Below are 16,186 nucleotides of genomic sequence, written 5' to 3' on the forward strand. Positions count from 1 at the left end.
ATCAGGAAGACTCATCTTCATGAGTTCCAATCCAACCTCACACACTTATTAGCTATGTGGCCCTGGATGAGTCATTTAACTTTGTTTGGCTCAGTTTTCTCATCTTTAAAATGAGCTGGAGAAGGAAATAGCAAAGCACTCCTGTATCTTTACCAAGAAAACCCAACTGAAATGATTCAACAACAACAATAATATCTCCTTAACACGTCTCTTCTCCATCCCCAGTTCCTTCAACAGATCCTCCTAAAGCATGATCTCAATATCATTCACCATCCTGGGTAGTCTTCCTCTGGATGAAAGGTTGATTTTTTGAACCAAAGTGGGAGACTTTACATTTGTCCTTTTAACTGTTATACATGTGCATTTAAGAGTTTGGCAAGGCAAAACTGCCCCTGTTAAAATAGCTGTGAGATATTCTAACTTTTCTTCATGCTCTATTTCCTCCTTAATGTTTCCATTTTCTGTATATAATGCCCTTTCCTCAGAAAATGCTTTTTGAATGAAATCCCAAACACCCCCATTTGATTGCCCAAGCAAATAAACACATCACAGGGGGCTCCCTAGGAGCTCATAAAGATTCTTTGGCTTGAAAGGCACAAGAGAAATATAAACTGCTATTAGCCAATTAAACATATGATATGGATAATAGTTCAGAGCAAAGCCGGCTCCATTCTACCATTACCCTAATCTGTCAACAAACAAATATTGGGAGGAAAAAGTCACTCTGCTAGAGCAATTAGGTTTCTAGAATGGCTCCAATGTATCTTCTGCATACTTTCAAATGCTGCCCAATTTTCTCCTCCAATCAACAAGCATTTATTAAATGCCTAGGAATGAAGAATACAAAGACAAAAGTGGAACCATCCTTGACCTCAATGAGCTTCCATTTTATCACAGGAGACATATACAGAATAAATATCTGGAAAAGAAATGGAAAAATAGAAGCAAAGTAATATACGGGCAGCAAGGTAGTGCTGTGGTTAGAGTGGCAGACCTAGAGTCAGGAAAACTCATCTTCCTGAGCTCAAACAAAGCCAGGGACACTTGCTAGCTGTATGACCCTAGGCAAGTCACTTAACCCTGTTTGCCTCCAGTTCTTTATCTATAAAATGAGCTGGAGAAGAAAATGGCAAACCATTCCAGTATCTTTACCAACAAAACACCTATAAATAGGGACACAAAGAGTAAGATACTATTGGAAAAAAGAAAAAAGGACTGAACAACAATAAGAATGATGATATTGGTAGAAATGTACATTAAAATAGCTAGGTGTCATAATAGTGGATAGAGCACTAGACCTGGAGTCAGGAAGACTTGAGTTCAAATCTTGACTCAGAAACTTACTATTCATGTGATCCTGGAAAGTCACTTAGTGCTGTTGGCTTCAGTTTCCTCCACTATAAAATGGGAATAATAATAGCACCTACCTTCGGGATTATTGTGAGGATACAATTTGTAAAATATATTTTGTAAACCTTGAAATGTCATATAAATGCTCATTCTGATTATTATTATTATTATTATTATAAGGAAAACTCTTTAGAGAACTTGATTGAACTGCATCTAGAAGGAAATAAGGGGCATTTCACATATGAGAAATAGCCAATGTCTGTGGGATGGAGTACAATGGGGGAATACTGAGGGCTAAGCCTAAATATGGCTTAGTCCAGCAGGTTCAACACTTTTTTTGCTAAAAAAAAAACATAATAGGCACTTTGAAACCATAAAATCCAATTAAAACTTCTTTAATAATTAAAATTGATAAATAAACACATAATACATGAATGAAAAGCCTATAATACAACTCCCCTTTTATAGCCAGTAAACCAGAATTGAAGAAAGTAACCCCAGGCAGTTTGAGCTCAGAAAAGTCCTTTCCCACCCACAACCCCCTCTGCTTCTAAGTCTTTTATAATTTAAATAATGCACCAGGCACTATAAGTCAAGCAGCAGAGGGAAGACCAGCTGTGGCCACTATAGCTATAACTACCGCCTGGAATTCACCTAAATTTCCACTATAATTGTAAAGTGCTTAGCATAGCACTTGACCCATGGTAAGCACTATATAGATGCACTCTTATTGTTAACTATGAGCCACCAACAAGTCCAATTACCTCTATTCGATCTATCAAAGTTATAGACAGATTGTGATTGGCTTTGATGGAGGGAATATCCTGAAGAATTCCCTTTGTATATTACTGTATCTAGAGTATAAATGTAGATAGCAAATAAAAGGTAATGAAGTACAATGGAAAGAGCTCTTGTTTTGTATTCAAGAGGCATGATTGGTAATTTATGCACCTTGGGCCAAATGAACAGGGTAGAAGAAGAAGATACAGAGGAGCAGTTGAGTGTCCCTGATATGCCAAAATGTTTCTAGATGGGAAAGGAAGACATAATTCTCCAAGATGGTACCATATGCCCCTTCTAAATTTCCCATGATGGGCCAAAGTCCCAACTGTCTTGTCCTGATTTCAACTCTGAACCTGCGTTCGAGTCTTGAGTCTGACATTCTGACTTACTAACTTGATAAATTCAGGTGAGCTTCTTAACTTCTCTGACCCTCAATCTCTCATCTCTTAAAGAAGTATAGGGGGCAGCTGGGTGGCTCAGTGGATTGAGAGTCAGGCCTAGAGACGGGAGGTGCTAGGTTCAAATCTGGCTTCAGACACTTACCAGCTGTGTGGCCCTGGGCAAGTCACTTGACCCCCATTGCCTAGCCCTTACCACTCTTCTGCCTTGGAGCCAATACACAGTATTGACTCCAAGACCAAAGGTAAGGGTTTAAAAATAAATAAATGAATGAATGAATAAATGAATGAATAAATAAATGAATGAATGAATAAAGAAGTACAATATTTATATCACAGGAGACCAGCCCAAACCAGCCCTTTTGAACCTGGACCACAAAGAAAGAATTTATTATCTTCTTCAGCAAGAGCTAGAATCATAGCTCTTAGATCTACCAAGGACCTCAGAAGCCACCTAGTCTGACCCATTCATTTTACTGGTGAAGAAACTAAAGTTTAGGTATATTAAATGACCAAGGTCACCTCCATCCCAGCATGAGGGATTAGAGTCAGTCTACCAACCTCAAGGTTGTGCTGCGAGAGTTCAGTGAAGTCATAGTCAGTGGAATGATGACTGGAGATAAGTCAGAAGCCTACAGGAATTCAAATCTCAGTTCTAACCTGGATGACCTTGGGCAAGTGGCTTTATCTTTCCTTTTTTCTATCAATTACATGTAATAAATTTCCACATAAGCTATCTAAAGTCATATGATCCAAATTGTCCCCCTTCTCCCTCTCCTCCCCACTCCAGGGGCTGACAAGCAATTCGATCTGAGTTATACATGTATTATCATGCAAAACATGTTTCCAAATTGTTCAAAGTCAAACCCCCAAACATAAACCCAAATAAACAAGTGAATAATCATCTGCTTTGGTCTACATTCTGATTCCAACAGTTCTTCCTCTGGAGGTGAATAGCATTCTTTGTCATAAATCCCTCAGAATCATCCTGGATTGTTGTATTGCTAAGAGTTTGCGTTACCATTCTGAGACAAAATTTACCCACCTGTAAAATGAGAGCAGACTCAGTAGCCCCTGAGGTCTTCTCTAACATGAGATCTACAATCTTGTGGTGTGAAACTGTAAAACTACCTGAGTGGCTCTGAGCAAGTCCCTTCATCCTTATGAGTCTCAGTTTCCTCCTCTGTAAAATGAGGGGGTTAGACTAGATGACCTTTAAGGTCTCTTACAGCTTGATCTATAATCCTATGACTTGCCTCTGATGCTTATTACTATTTGGGAAAGGTATAACCCTCCTTGGGCCTCAGTTTCCTTGGCTGTAAAATGAGGAGGTTGAACTAGATGATCTTTGAGCCCCCTTTCAGCTCCAAATCCAAGTTGCTACTTTAACACACAGTAAAGCTCTTTGATGATGATGATGATAACTAACATTCATATTGTACTTACTATGTGCCATGAAAAGACACTACAATTATTATCTCATTTGATCCTCAGCCATGAGAGCTAAGTGCTATTATTATCCTTATTTTTCATATGAGGAAACTGAGACAGAGATTAAGTAACTTGATCAGAGTAACATAGCTAGCAAGTGTTTGAGGTCACATTTGAACTCAGGTCTTCCTGACTCTAGGCCCAGCCCTCTACCCACTGCACTACCTCAATACCCCAAAAAGTTCACAAAACTCTGAGTAAGCACCGCTATTATTATTATCTTGTTAAATGCATTTCATGTAGAAATGGTCCTGGGATAAATCTCTATCCATCTCACCATTTTAAAATATATTTAATTGTCCATAGATTCTTACACAAATAGATTGTTTTAATATTATTTTGGAATATTATTATTTTAATATTGTTATTATTATTATTATCATTAGGTGGTGGTGGTGGTGGTGATGATAGTGGTGGTCATGGTCATGGTGGTTGTGGTAGTCGTGGTGGTGGTGGTCCCAAATTCAAGCTGTCATTTCCCAACCCAAATTCTGTAAACACCAATCCAAAAAGCAATTAGCCTCCATTGGCAAAGCTGTGACATCTGATGGCCCTCCATGTGAAATTCTAAGGCTGATTGGCAGTGCCAAAACATACCACTGAGCCCTGGCCCCTAAGGCATTTAATGTCATCATCATCTGAAACAAAGTCTTTCTCAGCTTAACCAAGGTAATAATGAAGGCTAGGACAGAGTTTCACTCTAGGTCCCCTTAGAGGCTCATACAAAATTAAGAGACTCTAAAGGCTCTGACCCCCTATTTGTCTCCCTACAGGTTTTTAGTTTCCTTTTCTTCTCAATTAATTTCAGAGAGTGTTGGATGATTCCAGTAAGATTCTCTGGAACCCTTTGCAACTTCTCAAAACAGAGAGAAACAACGAAGTGGTGGAAAGAGTCAAACAATATGGATTCCAATCCCAGTTCTACCACTTAATACCATGTGATCTTAGGCAATACTAATATCTAACATTTATATAGCACTTTAAGGTTTGCAAAACATTTTACAAGTATTATATCATTTAATCTTCACAATAACCATTTGAAATAGATTCTATTTTTTTTAAAAACCCTTACCTTCCATTTTAGAATCAATATTGTGCAATGGTTCCAAGGCATAAGAGTGGATAGACAATGGGAGTTATGTGACTTGCCCAGGGTCTCACAGCTAGAACACATAGAGGCTATTATTATCCTCATTTTACATATGAGGAAACTGAGGCAACAGAGATTTAAGTGACTTGCCCAGAGTCACACAGTATCTGAAGCTGAATTTGAACTCAAGTGTTATATGTGGGTTAAAAGAAGGGATTTAAACTAATTATATATATATATATATATATGTATACATATATATATATATATATACACACACACATATATATAATTAAAAGGTTTAATTAGCTAAAGGGAGAAGGGAAGGGGATCAGGGAATAGCTTACTTCTAACCCACAACAGATATTTAAAACCCTAAAACTTTCTATAATTATTCTAAACTAACTAATTTGAGTATTAATTAAAGTTAGGGAGGGATTGGTAGGGGCAAGGACAAAAGGGCCCAAAGAATCTCATAACACAGGAGTCCTCTTTGATTCAAATAGCAGTCCCAGAAAGATGTCACCAACAACAGCTGAAATCCACTTCTCTGTAGCAGCAGCAGTAGGAACAGGCAGAAATATCAAGAAAGCCAAATAAGAGGGATCCACTGTCTCTCTGGGTCCACTCCAGAAATACCAGCCAGATACTCTCTCTGGGCTCTCCTGACTGCTGGAGAAAAGCAGCTTCTCCCTCCTCCAGGGTCTACAAACTGTGTCCAGCAACTGCCTGTGTGTTCAGGCCCAGTTCGTGGGAGTTCTGAGTGGAATGTTGGTTTGTAGCATCTTTTGCATTCAGCTTGCCCTGATTAAATCTTTTAATACAGTCCCCTCTTTGCACAAAGCCAAAATCATGTTAAAAACGCTATTTTAGAATTTGTACATTAACATACTTAAATTTTCTATAACCTACAATTTCTTCCCAAAATAACAAACAACCTACCCTCAACTATCTTATCATATCTAATACTATCTTATTCTAGAGATTTAATCAAGGAAAGAAAATAGGGGGAAGTATATAATGAATAATTACAAAGTTCAAAATACAGATCAAACATATGCAAAAGCAAAACAAGCAAATAACATCAAAATCAAAATACAAACACAAATTCATGCAAAACATTAAAATCATAAAATACTACTCTTATCAACTAATACAGAAAATTCTACTACTATTGTATTGCATAAACAGCAAACTTAGACAATTTTTTTAAATACAATAAACACATTGCATAAGTTTTATTTAAAAAATTAACCAAACCATCAAACTTACTTATGCAAAATACATTTAACAATTGATGGAATTAAACATGTGACCTATTTACATAAGTTTTAGATAGATAATATGTACATATAATACACACATAAAATATATGCATGTGTTATACATACACATATCATGTTTATACATATGTTACATATATACACTATAATAAAATTATTTCATCATTCTAACTATAATATGCACTATTTACATATATTTAGATGTGTTTTTACATTTATGTGTGATGCGTGATGTTGTCATGTATGCTATGTAATGTATGTTGCAATGTATTTTGTAGTATGCCTTATCTTATCAACCTTAAACTCTAATCTATCTGTAGCCCTATCTTAATAAAATTTCCTAAAACTTATCTCACCTATGTATACTATTACTATACTAAGTAACTAGTAACTATTTTATGACTAATTATCTAATAAATCTATCTATCTAACTAATGTTAGTAACTAACTACTTTATAACTAATTTATAACTAATTATCATTGTTAGTATCTAGCTATACATTGTTTCACTCATTCAACTAGTGAATCAATGTAACCTAAACATGTTTATGTTTTTGTGTATATGGATTTGGTATGTTGTTATTCATGCTATGTTGTTATTTTGTTAGTGTTATGTCAGTGTTACTGTTCTGTTATTGTTACATGCAATATACTTACCACAACTTGAGATTATTCCTTCTCTTCCCAACTTTTTGAAGAATTCTTCCTCTCCAAAATTCTCCTAGATTTCAGGTCCAAAACTCTATCCACTGTGTCACCTCGCTACCTAGGTAAATTCCCAACCTCTCTGAGTCTCATCTATAAAAAGAGAGAGTTGGATTGCTCACCTCCAGTTTCTTCAAGGCCTAAAAATCCTATCCTCCTCCTGAAAGTTAAGCAGATTACTCTTCTATCCATGCCCTGGACCCTAGACTTAGTTGCAGAGTTAATCTTTTCTCTATGTTCAAACTTTGTTTACTCCAATGCTTTTCTGAAGGCTAAGTTTCTGTTCTTCAGGTGGCTGGATTGGTTACTAAGCAGAACAGTGATAAACCACAGCAATCTAGGACTGAGTGCCTCCTTGCTTTTTTCTTCTGATTCACAACCTGAATCCAGAAGGTTCCTCTTTTTTCAGGGGGAGTATTGAGTGGATGGTTCATGTTCTTAAAAACAAATGAGCTAGGTTTTAAAATCAATAACATCCATTTCTAGATAATTCAAGAATCCTAGAGAAATCAAGAATTTAGGAATGTAGGGATCACAGCCATAGTTGGGATAGAAGGGATTCCTTTGGAACTGGAAGGAATTTCAGAGATCATCTAGTCCAACACATTCATTTTACAGGTGAGGAAACTGAGTCCCATACAGGAAAATATGACTTGCTTATAGCTAGGAAGCAAAATACCTGGGCTCCAAACCCTGGTCCACTATACCACACTGTACCACACTGATGTCTCAGAGGCTACCTAGCTGACCAAAGATCCCCTCTCCAACAAGAGGTCAACCAACATCCACTTGGAAACCACAAGGGGGGGGGATATATTTCCTTCCAAAGCAGCCCATTCCTCTTTTGGATAGGGTTTCAAACTTTCCAAAGTTGTGTATGTGTGTGTGTGTGTATGTATGTGTGTGTGTGTGTGCATATGTATGTATTTATTCTTATGTGTATAGATTATCTTATTATATATATATTATATTATACTATTATATATTATCTCTTTTGCTTCTTAGACTCTTCCTGTGAGGAAAGTAGGACAGGGGGTACCCATTCCACAGAAGAATCTGAATCACTCAAAACATGGTATAGTGAGTGGAGTCCAATTTGTAGCCTAAGGACCTGGATTTGAATCTCAGCTCTGCTCTTGCTACCTTTGTGACCTCTGCCAAGTCACTTAACCTATCTTCATCTATAAAATAAGGAGGTTACATTAAATGATCTCTAAGGTCTCTTTCCACTCTAAAGGAAGCTACTCTATATCCTGTTCCAGGCTAAATATTCCCAGTTCCTTTCATGTAAAACTAAAAGGAAAAATAGCAGTCCTTTACTATAACTGGGGCCATGAATTCAAGGATGCTCTCCAGCTTATCTCTTAATAATTGGTGGGAGGAGGGATGATTGTGGGACAAGGCAAAGCAAAGAATTACTTCATGCCCTACATCACTGGTTTCTCTTGCCCTTCTCAGTATTCCTGAAGGTCTGCACCAGACCTACAAATTCATCAGATCTTGTGAGAGGTCATGTTGCAAAGTAACATTGGTGTGTGATTGGGAGCTGGTCAGAAGGTCACTGTCAAAAGAGACATGGTGGTTCTGATAAGAAGCTAGAAGGGATATTTAATCAGGCTTGTTTATCTGATTTAACAGTGGTGAAATAAATGAGGAGGGCCTGGAAATGCTTATCACTTGATGGGCGCCTACCTCAGTAATTAACTAAAGATACACAAGGTACATCCGTTTTGGAAATATTTTTCCCACTCCCCCATCTTTCTGGGCAATAGAAGGAGATAGAAAGAAATACAGAGAGTGCATTGACTTGAATAAAATATCTGTCGTCCTTGGAGCTTAAGCAGAAGCTCTCTCCATAATGAAATGTCACTTTTCTAGAAGACTTAATTAAGAAAGCTTCCAAGGAACAAAACCCCTAGTGGGTAGGGCTAGATTCTCTAACTGGAGACTGGCCAGCAGAGGAGAGAAGGTGGCTGAAGGAAAGCAGACCTGGGGAATTGAGAGTCCCTGATCAACACCTCTGAAGAGGAGGAGAAGGAAGGAGGAAGAGGAGAGGATGGGAGGAATAATGGGGGGGAAACACAGAGAAGGAATATGAGAAGGATGACAAAGGAGAAGAAAGAGGGGCTCAAGGAAAGAGGAGAGAAAGAAAGAGAAGGGAGGAAAGGATAGAGAATAAAGGAAATGAAGACATGTCTTTCTGATAGAGCAGTTTGCTAGGAAAGATGCCGAATACACATTTAGTCGCAATTTTAGAAGACAGATTATTTAATACACATTAAATAAGAAGAAATTGTTTGACAATCACTGAAGTTCAACCACTGCTTAATAACCCATATATTTTGTCTTTGATTGGCATTTATTTAGCATACATTATGAGAAGAACAAAAAGATTGCTTCTGTCTTACTGTGAGTTCATTGCAGAAAAGAAGCCTTTAAATTCAACCTCCTGCTAGTCTTATCTCAGACAAAATATACATTTCTCAAATTCTGCAAGCAAAGAAAAGAAATATGTTAAAGAGAGAAAAGCACTGGACTTGGAATGAGGTAGACTTGAGTTCAAATCATGTGATTTGACACACAACTCAGACACAATCTTCGTAAGTCACAACCCCTCATTGCCTTGATTTCCTCATCTGGAAAATGGGGGGAAATATATGTACTCCTTACCTCATAGAGTTATTGCAAAGATAGTGCTTTGCAAATCTAAAGGTACATCTTATATGTAATTATAATAAGTAAGCTTGGCCCCAGAAAAGAGTTAAGGAAATGCCCCTTTCTACTTTCTTCGTAGAGAGGTAGGACATATTGCAATCACTGTATGACTCTATTGAAATGTTGGGAAGCTTTGCTAACTGGCTTTTTTCCTTTTCTTTTCTATTATGTTAAAAAGGATCATCCCTTGGCTCTCTGGGAAGGGGAGGGAAGATTGTGCATATTTGGAAATGAAGGTGACATAAAAGCAAAATATTAATAAACATATTTAAATTGTTGTATATTTTTAAAATAATATGTTGAAGAAGTCAGTCTTTGAGAGCCTCAGTTTCCTCATCTATAAATGGGGGGATGGGGTGCAGATCTGGGGACTTGGACTAGATAGCCATTGAGATCTCTCCAGACTCTAGAGCTATGTCCTTATAATAGTGTTTTCAGATAATAAAAATATACAGTTAACAAAGCATGTTCCATGTGACAGCCCTGAGGGAAGTAATGTAGATATCATTATCTCCACTGGATGGGTGAGGAATATGAGGGTGAGAGAGGGCACCCAGCATTCACAAGGTCACATGGCTAGCACATGTTTAATAAGCCTGGTCTCAAACCCAGCTTTTCAGCCTCCAAGTCCAATGTGATTTTTCCTTCTTCATCCCACATCCCATGGACTTTGATACTTGATAACACTATCCTTTCTGAGACTGTGCATTTCAAAAGAATTAATGGCTGGCTAGGAGCCACTCTGTAATGCTGATATACTATGTTCTTAGAAGAGATTGCAAAGAATGTTGATATTTTATGGCCATGCAGTACAACCGCTGTTGGAATTATTATCAAGAGGGTTGTTGCAGCCGGATACAGGCCAGTAAATTAGAGTGATTTGAGATGCCAATACACCCACTAAACCATCCCTTGACTTGGGGAGCAGATATCTTGACTAGTCTCTGATGCTGCTGTCCCCACAGACACTGCAGGACTTCCTACGCTCCTCCCATTTCTTTCTTAGCATTCTGATTTTAAAGGTGACCTGGGAGGAAGAAATGGTTTAGAGAGCCATTTCTTTGTATCATCTGGTGGCAGAGAACTTATTATCTGGGAAAATCCAGGTTGTAGGAAAGCATTACCTCTAGAGTTAGAGCTCTATAAAAATCTCTTCTGACAATGTAGATATATAAAAAGGGCATAGCAGTAAGAGGTAGAAGAAACCTCTTCATCTAGAATATTGGAACTGGGAGATCACAGAACAGAACATCAAAGCTAGAAGGGGCATCAGAACATAGAATGTAAAAATAGGAAGGTACCTCAGAACACAGAATGTCAGAACTAGAAAGGATGTTAGGACACAGAATATTAAAACTGGAAAGGGTGTTCGAACTTGGAGCATTAGTGCTAGAAAGGGCATTAGGACATAGAATATTAAAGCTGGAAAGGGTGTTAGAACTTAACGCTAGAAAGGGCATTGTGGCATAGAATGTTAAAGCTAGAAAAGATGTTAGGACATAGAATGTTAGAGCTAGAAAGGGCATTATGGCATAGAATATTAAAGCTGTAAGAGTTATTAGAACTTAGAACATTAATGCTAGAAAGGGCATTGTGGCATAGAATGTTAAAGCTAGAAGAGATGTTAGGACATAGAATGTTAGAGCTAGAAAGGGCATTATGACATAGAATATTAAAGCTGTAAGAGTTATTAGAACTTAGAACATTAATGCTAGAAAGGGTATTATGGCATAGAATGTTAAAGCTAGAAGAGATGTTAGGACATAGAATGTTAGAGCTAGAAAGGGCATTATGGCATAGAATATTAAAGCTGTAAGAGTTATTAGAACTTAGAACATTAATGCTAGAAAGGGCATTGTGGCATAGAATGTTAAAGCTAGAAGAGATGTTAGGATATAGAATGTTAGAGCTAGAAAGGGCATTATGACATAGAATATTAAGGCTGTAAGAGTTATTAGAACTTAGAACATTAATGCTAGAAAGGGTATTATGACATAGAATGTTAAAGCTAGAAAAGATGTTAGGACATAGAATGTTAGAGCTAGAAAGGGCATTATGGCATAGAATATTAAAGCTGTAAGACTTATTAGAACTTAGAACATTAATGCTAGAAAGGGTATTATGACATAGAATGTTAAAGCTAGAAAAGATGTTAGGACATAGAATTTTAGAGCTAGAAAGGACATTAGGACATAGAATATTAAAGCTGGAAAGGGTATTAGAACATAGAAAAAGAATGTTAAACCTGGAAAGAGCATTAGAACATACAAAGTTAAAGCTAGGGGAGTATCAGAACACAAATGTCCATGCCTTAGAACATAAACTTTCAGTTTTATATAGAGTCTTATAGGATCACAGATCTAGAGTGGAAACTAACCTCAGAAGCCATCTAGTATAATCCTTCATTTTACAGAAGAAGAAACTGAGGTACATAAATATACTTATCATTCTATGTGGGACTTAAACACAGGTGTTCTTGCTCCCGTGCCAATGTTCTTTCTACCTCACCACACTACCTCCCTTCCATTTTTGAGGATCAAGAATTTGTGAAATTTTCATGCTCAATATATCAGACTGATATTAAAAGGAAACCAATTTTCCTTCCTTCTCTCCCTCTTTTCTCTTTCCATTACATCATGTTAACAAACTCCTTTATCTTCTCAAATGACTTTAAGTCATTATCTCATTTAGTCCCCACAGTAAGTCCACAGTATATATAGAGCACATGGCACTTGGCCAGATGGTCAGTCAATAAGCAATTTAAAGCACTTACTATGTGCAGGCACTGTGCTAAGAGCTGGTGATACAAAGAGAGGCAAAAGATCATTTCTACCCTCACGGAGTTTGGAATCTAAAGGGAGAGAGAACATGCAAACAAGTTATAAACTGCAAAACAATCCACAGAGTGAAGGCACTAGAACTGAGATTCTATTTGTCAAGAGGGGGGAAATGGAGATGGAGATGGAGAGCGGGGGCAGTGAACTCTCCAAGGTCCTGAAGCCAGCAAAACTTTAAGTCCAGAGCTCTTTCATATCATGCTTCCTCACCAGTAGGATCCTAAGAGCACAGGATTGAAAGCTGATGGTAAGTGACCTGTGAGATTATCTAGCCCAGCCCTTTCATTTGACAGAGGAGATAACTGGGTCAAAAAAAGGGAAAACATTGTTATAGGAACATTACTCTAGAGTTGGGAGAGAGCTCAAGTCCAACACACACACACACACACACACACACACACACACACACACACACACACAGAGTTTATAGATGAGGAAACTGAGGCCCTGGAAGACAGATTTCCTCAAGTCATACACACAATAAATATCAGAGGGAAGATTCAAAACAAGATTCTCTGCCTTGAGAGCCAAGGCTAGTTTTACTACCCTCAGGTTGTTCATGTCAGCATTTTGAAAAGTAAGAAAACAGGGAGCATAAGGTCCTCCTCCATGGTATTTAAAAGCTGCACCACAGGTCTGGCATAGCCCATCCACTCCAGCTTGTCTTAGCTCTTAATAAGTGACAACAACTATAGAGCCATAGCATAGCTGTATTTACTATATTGATGGCTACATCCCATAGAAACATCCCGTAGAAACCAGCAGCACTCATCAATGCAGAGAGGAAGCTAAACTGAGGTGTATCATTTCTTCTTTTAAAAATGATTATATAATTGTATCATGCAGACTTCTTGCAGGGCATATTAAAATATGTCAATCTATTGCATTTTTTCTTTGTCTCATTTTTCTAAAAAAAAAACTTTTTAAAAGACTATTTTGTTTACAAGTGTTAAGCCAACATTTTAAAAATATTTAGCTAGAACTAAATACAGTAGTGTTAGCAAATATATTCCCTAGAGTCTTGTAGAATCTCAATCTGTCCTTCCATCTGTCTTTCATCCCTGAAATGCTGATGTACTGAGATATTACTGCTCTCTATTTTCCCATTGATCCATTTACAATTTAATTCATTTCCTTAAAAAAGCACTATGGTGTAGTGGATAGAGCTCTGAATCTGCAGTCAGGAAGAGCCAGATTCAAATCCTCCCTCAGACACTTACTATGTATAATCCCAAGTTTATTCAACAAGAATTTATTAAACACCTACTCTGTGCACAGATGGTTGATAATAATTACAATTTTTCTTTGGCTGCCACATTTCCCAGGAGGGAACTTATCATAAGAGAGAATTGTGCAAAGGACCATAGATACTAGGGCAGCTAGGGAGCTCAATGGATAGAAAGTTAGACCTGGAGATGGGAATTCCTGGGTTCAAATCTGGCCTCAGATACTTTCTAGCAGTGGCACCCTGAGCAAGTCATTTAAGCCCCATTGCCTTGTCCTTACCACTCTTCTACCTTGGAACCAATTGGCTTAAGTATTGCCTCTAAGACAGAGGTAAGGCTTTAAAAGTAGAGCATTAGAGATACTAAAGAGTACCTGCCCTTGAAGAGTTGACTTTCTACCCAACAGACATTTACATACATAGGCATATACAATACAGATTCAAATCCTCCCTCAGACACTTACTATATATAATGCAAAGTAGATGGAAGGTAACCAAGGAGAGGAGGACTAACACTTGATGGAAGAAGGAAAGATGTCCCATAAAGGCGATGTTTTCATGGATCTTGAAGGAAGCCAGGGATTCCAAGAGGCCAAAATGAAGAGGGAGGGCATTCCAGGCATGGGAGGGAGGGAACACCCAAAGCCTAAGCGAGGAGATAAAAGAAGAAGAGTTTTCTGTAAGAAATAGCTAGTACACCAGAATGGTTAGTTATAGAGAAGAAGAAAATGGAAAAGATTGGAAAGGCAGAGATGGGCAGGGCTCTGAAGATCTCTAGGTGTCAGACCAGTTTACATTTGATCCTAGTCCTAATAGGGAATCACTACAGTTTATTGAGAAGAGTCAGACCTGTACTTTCAGAAAATTACTTTGGCAACTCTATGGGAAGAAAAAGAGACAAAGATCTAATTAGGGGCATCTTGGTGGCTTGGCCGATGGAGAGCAGACCTGGGTTCAAATCTGGCCTCAGATACTTCCTAGCTATGTTACCCAGGCATGTCACTTAACCCCAATTGCCTGGCCCTTAATGCACTTCTATCTTGGAACCAATACTTAGTATTGATTCTAAGAGAGGAGGTAAGGTTTATTTTTTTAAAACCCTTACCTTCTGTCTCAGAATCAATCCTATGTATCAGTTTTTGCCTCCTTGATATCCCAGCCCTTAGCATACTACCTGGAAAACAATAAATGTTTGTTGACTGACTTACAAACTGAAATAGAGTAATGACTATGTGAGTAGAGAAAATATATTATATATGATAGACATTATATACATAACCAGTATAAAGAAGTTTGAGGATCGAGAGCATTAGTATTAGAGCAAACCACCTAATCTTCTGAATATCAGTTTTCACATCTGTAATATGTTTGTAATACCCTATTTTCCAAAATTGTTGTTAAGCTTCAATGGGATAATGTATGGAAAATGATGTCTAATCTTTAAAGCACTAGGTAAACATCAGCTGTTATTATTCCTTGTTCAAGGGTTGGATGTCTTAGATGACTAAAGCACCTCCAACCTGGGTTATTAATTCCTCCAAGTCTAGTGGGAGGCACTGTGATTTGGTGGAAAGACTATAGCTCTACTTTGGAACAGAGGACCTAATTTGAGTCCTTTCTAGCTATATGACCTTGGACAAGTCACTTCCCCTCTGAGGGCCTCAGTTTTCTTACATATGAAAGAAGGAGGTTGGAACAGAAGTCCTTTCCAGTGCTAAAACTATGATAGATCCCTGGTGAAATCAAAGGAAGAAGGAATTTCTTAGGAAGTTAGCTGAAAGTTCAAACAACTAGTTTGCCCTCCAGCCATCATAGTTATCACTATCTGAGGCTCCACTCAGGAAGTCCCAGGTTCAAATCCTAAATCAGATGTTAGCTGTGTAACCCTGGGTGAGTCACCTCCTCTGAGCCTCAATCTCATCTGTAAAATGAGCGTAGTAATACCCTTAGTACATACTTCCCAGGTTTGCTGTGGAACTCCAATAAGTTAACATCTCTAAAATGTTTTACAAAATTTAAAGCACTTCATAAATGTCAGTTGATGTTATCATTTCCAAAATCTTTCTTTCACAAAAATGCAGTAAAGTAAGTGATGAAGATATTTTTACTCCCATTTTGCAGATGAGAAAAGGGGATCTCACACAAGTGGAGTAACGCATTCATCTTCTCACAGCTGGGACTGACTCAAGGCAAAGGTGTCACAGATGTTCCCTATAACTGGAATGCACATATTCCTCTAATCTCTCCAAGTCTTGGCTGAAATGCCACTTTCTCTTTGAAATCTTTCCTGATCTCCCCCAGCTGAATGA

The 16,186-nt window shown here is 37.8% G+C and overlaps 1 protein-coding gene across 5 annotated transcripts in view; it reads right to left on the bottom strand.

Annotated features, from left to right (window-relative positions):
• Positions 1–16,186, bottom strand: part of RPH3A (rabphilin 3A) — a 344,277-nt gene that overhangs the window by 196,240 nt on the left and 131,851 nt on the right. For 3 of the 5 annotated variants that reach the window (XM_056821712.1, XM_056821714.1, XM_056821711.1), the window contains exon 2: positions 14,342–14,523. The exons of the other annotated variants lie outside the window; for them this stretch is intronic. The gene's annotated coding sequence lies outside the window, so the exon portion shown is untranslated. The remainder of the gene's footprint in view (positions 1–14,341; positions 14,524–16,186) is intronic. 5 annotated transcript variants of the gene reach the window in all.

The sequence above is a fragment of the Monodelphis domestica genome, chromosome 3, assembly GCF_027887165.1.
Source record: "Monodelphis domestica isolate mMonDom1 chromosome 3, mMonDom1.pri, whole genome shotgun sequence".
NCBI lineage: Eukaryota > Metazoa > Chordata > Mammalia > Didelphimorphia > Didelphidae > Monodelphis > Monodelphis domestica.